This window comes from Lepisosteus platostomus, chromosome 5 (genome assembly GCF_059453375.1).
Source record: "Lepisosteus platostomus isolate fLepPlt1 chromosome 5, fLepPlt1.hap1, whole genome shotgun sequence".
Classification (NCBI taxonomy): domain Eukaryota; kingdom Metazoa; phylum Chordata; class Actinopteri; order Semionotiformes; family Lepisosteidae; genus Lepisosteus; species Lepisosteus platostomus.
In genome coordinates, this window is record NC_142615.1 from 40,965,448 (window position 1) to 40,971,651 (window position 6,204).

Here is a 6,204-nt window from a genome sequence, read left to right on the forward strand (position 1 = left end):
TTGTCATCTCTGCTCTGTAAAGGAATCACAGCACGCGTCGCTTCCAGCACGGTGGGTCGGGACACGATGCCGGTGGTCGAAAACAGTGATGTCTTCCTCGTTAGTATAGTGGTGAGTATCCCCGCCTGTCACGCGGAAGACCGGGGACCGGGGTTCGATTCCCTAACGGGGAGTTGCTCTCCTTCTACCTCCTTAGAGAAAGGACTGGCTTTCACTTCTCTGTGTTTCCTTTCACAGCGCCATACACCTTTTCATTGCTCTCGCTTTCAGAGCATCTGCACGGCACACGACTCGACATAAGGATGCGCATTGAAGTGAAAGCAGGAAGCGCTGCGACATGCACTGTGCAGATCCCGCCACACTAAGAGGTGAGTGGGTCTGTTCGATCACAGCGCTAGGCGAATCCCCAAACAGTGTGCGTGGCGACAAAAGAAGCCGATCTATTTCGAAACTGGGACCTTTCGCGAGTGTGGCAAACGTGATAACCAGTAGACTACGGAAAAGTGCGAAAACATGCCCAGTGGCCCAGCGCTGAGCTTCGCCACTGATATACGATGTGAATTGAATGCTATTCAATTCACCAATCCTCTTCAGGGGCGGAAAAGGTCAGAGCTGTGTGTGTCTCTGTAACTCGCCGTGATCGTATAGTGGTCAGTACTTTGCGTTGTGGCCGCAACAACCCCGGTTCGAATCCGGGTCACGACAGAATAAGGGCGTCTGCTTTTACTACTTGCACGAATGAAGGCAAAAAAAGCCAATCGATGTGAACAAACGGCGCTTAACAGAGGAGTACTGCCTGACTGGATCGTTGATGAACTACAGAGGCCACTCCGACCTCTTCTCTGTTTTCTTCCATGACTAACTAAGGACTGGGCTGCGTCTTCGAGAGCCAGGAAGTCGGCCTGGACCGCTAATTCCCGAGAGTCCCAGCCAGCCGGCCCGGCGGAGATCAGTGCGGGGAGCCCGGCCCCTGCGCACAGGCACAGCACAAAGAGAAACAAGCGCATTGCCAAATTGACGTCCCACTAAACTGCTACAGAAGTAAGACAAATAAACCACCAAACTGTGTTGAAGCAAGAGAGCATAAAGTGTGAACGCGGTGACTAGGTTTTTATACTGGCAGGACCTGCTACCACACACCTGGTCACATTGCCGCTCAATCAACACAATCAATTACATACAAAGACCCGGATTGTTCTCAGCGTCTAATTAGAACCTGCTTCCAGTCTGAGGCGGGACTCCGTGAAGCCGCCTGAACACTTTCCCATGTGTATCCGACCTCAGCGGAGGAGTTCCACGCAATTTAGACAGAATTAAATCACCCACACGTGTAAAATTTGCTCAGATTAATTTATTGTTCAATTAGTTTCTAATTTCCAAGGACAGTGTGTTAAACTCGCTGTCAGAGTACGGAACATGCGACACGTCCGTCCACACTTTCTTTTATCGAGGGGGCTGTTCTATCAACATGTACCGCAATGAAAATAATTTTACTATTTTTCATGTGTAATTGCATGTCACATTAAAATGTGTAATACAAGCATTTCTTTGCTTCCCAGTAAAGAAATACTGATCAGCTTTTGACATGATCTGATAATAATTGACTGATTTTTCGGAGATTGGTTTTGCTTCGCAGCACTGAGAACCTATGGAAGCCCGTTTCCGCCAGGGAGTAAAAAAAACGCGCTATGGTATCTCAGAATTGCGACTTAAAAACTCAGAATTCTGACTTTATATCTCACATTTGCGACTTCGAAATAGCCCATATTTCATTGTCTGTCCTTCTGTTATTGTAACGGATTCGGGTTCTAGGGCTTGTGCCTTCGCCGCTCCCACCCTAGTTCACTGCATTGGCTCGAACCCAGGCCTTGCCAGCTGTCGGAATTCTGAGATACCATAGAGCGGAAACGGGCTCTTATACATTTCAATTAGTCTGATCAGTGTAGGATAAGTAAATGTAGAATTATTACTTTGTCTGTCTCTTGTTTGTATATAAATGAATGTCTCTGACAACTTAATGTTAGTTTTTAATTTAGTTTTAGTTTTACGATGTAGGTCAGGCGTTGACATATGCACGAGCATACGAAATGTCTCACTCCTGATTCAGCTCATGCTCCATAGGAGAGAAGCGATCCCTCCTGCTTCTCATACAATCATTTTTATTCTTAATCATAATTTTCTTTAGTTATGATCAATATTGAACTTTTTCTAAATAAAACGACAATAATCAAACATGCAGGCAGACTTTTAAAAAGTATTAGGAGTTGACAGGGTGCACCTTAGGAATAGTCGTTAGAAAATGTGAGAAAAGGAAAGTTACATAAGCTCTCACACACAGCATTAGAGATTGGCATCTGATTGTAAAAAAAAAACTACCCGTCTCCCCAGCATTTAACGGTGCTGTTTTTATTTTATATATGTATATATTGTTAGCATTTTAATGAATTGTTAAAAGATTGATATGTGTAGCGTTTGCAGGTTCTTTTCAGAACAAGGACGAGTGGAGATGCAATTAACAAACAAGCATTAGCTTTATTCGTTTTTAACCACACAAAACCAAACACAGGATCTACACACACATGAGGAGACTGACGGAACACGTACACATATTTAGGGTAGCAATTAACAACACACTACACTTTTACAGGACTACACAGGGCACTAGAATTACTAGGACATTATTTACACAGGTAGGGTCAGCCGCTGGTCATCGTGCTGACCCTCAGACTCTCCCCGGCTACCACTCCCAGCATGCCCAGCGGTACTACGAGCGCCTAGGGGCGCTTCCTCCTCACCACCAGGCGAGGGCGTTACATATGCAAATCGCTAAATACGAAACATAAAAAACCCAACTGTAAGCAATTGACCATTCATATTCCTGAATTTTAAATCCCTATGTTTATCTGTGTCCAAGTGCCTGGTGCAGCTATTTTGAAAGCAGAGTCTATGATTTATTGCGGAAGTGCATTGTTGCCACCAAGGAAAAAAATCCAGAATTCTTCTAATTAAGAAATACAAAATTATCTCCTAATTGCGAGATAGCAACGATATCGTGTGTGTATGAACAACCTGTTACATTTGCAATGGCAGTACCTACAGACTAGCGAAAGGTTTGCTGGCACTGTGGGTTTAGTGTTCCTGATAATGTGCACGCTGAGAAATGCATACAGACTGACTTTCTTCTCGGAATGAAAAGGTTACCGTTTGTTCCTCATGTAAACACAGTTTTAACCATTATCACACTCATATATATGAATTAAGAACGAATGTGATCTGGAATCCATTGTACCGCTTCAAACTGAAAGTCAGATATTTAGTCTCAAAACTACATAACTCAAGATTTTTTTTTCCTTGATGGCAGCATTGGCTTCTGTAATTTAGATTCAACCACTGAAGAGGTTGGTTTTGTGTTTTTAGCTATTGAACATAACTGGTAAGTTTAAGTCAGTTCTTGTTACTCTTTCCGCTCGAAAGAGCTGTATTAATACCGGCGCACCTGTCTCCACAGTAAAGTTATTGCTGTTCCTAAACCAATGTACTGCAGCTTGTGGCCACGTGTTCCTGCTGTCAGCCTGTGATACCATGTTCGTCCACCGCTAGAAATATTACTGCTCCAGTACAAGAGTAGAAGAGGAAACAAATGCAAACACCGTTTAGAAAAACGGTGACACACGTCTCAGGCCTTAACCATGACACGAATGGGATTTGAACCTAGACGAGCAGAGCACAATGGATTAGCAATCCAAAAAGTGACTCCTGTTTAATTTTCTTTTCGCTTGCTCGATTTGTAGTACGCTCCTCAATCCTTACAACCGATAAACAAAACGGGTTAATGTGCCACAGCATTCTGCTGCAGGTACGGGTTGCACCGTGTATTAGGCGAACCCGAATGAAATATTTCAAATATGTGAAGAATTTCATGAAACCTGAGAAAAGAAGATCACAGCCAATGTCAACAGTTCAGAGCCTGTAGGTAGCTTCAACAGAACAGAACGATCTGAAGCCGCAATTCTTTCATAGAGTGTATTGTGTCACTCTAACCATGCTGTTGCTATTACTGCTACGTCTGCTGCCGTTGCTTTAAACTCTACTCAGCGGGCAAGTAAAGTTGTACAAGGAACCCAGTGGGCAATGATTCGTCGAATATACGTATATTCACGGCGAAAATACGGCTATACGTATATATACGTCGCCTCGACGTATAATCAACGTCGAATTGCAACCGTAAAATCGACGACATTAATAAACGCATATATAACGTCGAAAACACATCTAACACAGTGCCTGAGGCTTTTTACTGTATGTATCGTGTCGCAGTAATTAATTTACACGTGTATAATAAATATAGTAAATATAATAAATTAATTACTGCGAAAATAATTTACTTCGTACACTTTGCAGAGTGCCGTATACTCCTAGTTGCGGCACACACGATACATACAGTAAAAAGCCTCAGGCACTGTGTTAGATGTGTTTTCGACGTTATATATGCGTTTATTAATGTCGTCGATTTTACGGTTGCAATTCGACGTTGATTATACGTCGAGGCGACGTATATATACGTATAGCCGTATTTTCGCCGTGAATATACGTATATTCGACGAATCAATGCCCACAGCTTGGCATACAAGGGTTTTGCGGAGGGGGTCTTGCCACCTGCCTGAAAAAAAAACACTAAAATGTTTGAGTGCCTATAGAGTTTCTATTTTTATTTTCTTGAGAAAAGTTGATACCAATTCCTGGACACCCCGTCCCCCATCAGTGCGCGGTGCCCGGGGAAAAATCTGTAGGGGGGCGTCTGAAATTCTGAGGGGGGGTGATATTTCGGTTGAAACGGAGCTGTACGGTGCAGCTACCCAAATGAAATCTCGCAGCTATGCCATTGATTAGTGCTTCATGATAGAAGATAACGACTAGCAATCTGGTATTTGCGATGAAGTTCAGTTTCACATTTTTCGTCACTCTCACGGTTTGTATTGCCTGGAGCGAAAAGTACCATAAGCGTTCATTTTTGCAGCTACATGGACGTTCTGAATCGTTAAGAAAAAAGCAACAGAAAAAGCAACAGAAAGCACAGACTGCTATAACTAGTCCTAGTTATATAACGATTTTAAGTATAATGATAAACTACTGCAAGGAATCGGTCCACCTGAGCAAACAGGATCGTAATGTTGACACTCAATAACGACACTGATATGTGCAGTTCCTGGACGGATAGCCCTCCTGCCCATCAAACAGACTGAGTGATTGTTCGTGTCATTTAGTGTTGTCTGACCATTGACAAAGTACAACTATTTTTTTAGGGCGCAAATTAAGTTAGGTAAATCTTTTTGCCCAAAACTGAAGGGGCGACATTCCTCCCTCCCCCCGTGATGCCAGGCCTGTCCCCATCCTATTCCATAATGTCATTATATATAATACCATACAACAGTGCCCGATCCTTACTAACTGCATGCGTTAAAATTGCACATCAGCTCATAGCAGGGGGCACATAGCCGCGGTGTATTATCAATGTTATATTTCAACCATAATATCGACAACATTAATAAACGCACACGTTGAGAAAATATCGAACCCAGCATATTTTCCGGTTATATACCACAATGCATTGCTAGTATTCGTTGGTCACCATTTTGGACACGTTTTTCAAACGTAGAAGTATATCCGCAAATATCTCAGCAATCCTCTTTTGACGAGTAAATATGAACAATAATAATACTATCTGAATACATACAGATCTTTCTTAATATTATTTTGATTAAAATAGTATGTGAATAAGCAAAAAATGGCACATAAAAATATTGTGAATGGGGAAGATAACACAAAATCGTTTTGCCGTTTCTCTATTCTTATTCTATGTTGTACTTTCAAACTTTGGGTACTCTTTAATTAGGACAGACTTTATTGCTCAACTGTTATGATGCAAGCCAAATTTTATACATTTATTTCAGCTTTGAGCTTAGTAAACCGTTCATTTTTTAGATTATACTAAAGAAGATATTAATCATCATTTATTTGGGAAGTAATATTATATAATTTTCTCCTAGCTGCGGTGCTGAAGTCCCACCCTACATCAACAGAAAAAGAAATAAAGGAGCACGCAATGTGTTACTTGAAAAATGCATATGCAAGGCAGGGGGCCAGGAGATCTGGACACTGAAAATAATAGGTTTTTGGTTCTAACTGTTAGGACAATTAGACAGG

At 42.1% G+C, this 6,204-nt stretch overlaps 1 non-coding gene across 1 annotated transcript; it reads left to right on the forward strand.

Moving 5' to 3' along the window:
- The first annotated feature begins 633 nt into the window (after nt 1-633).
- trnah-gug (transfer RNA histidin (anticodon GUG)) lies at nt 634-705 on the forward strand. Its single transcript has one exon. It is a non-coding gene; the product is annotated as a tRNA-His (tRNA).
- Nucleotides 706-6,204: the final 5,499 nt, after the last annotated feature.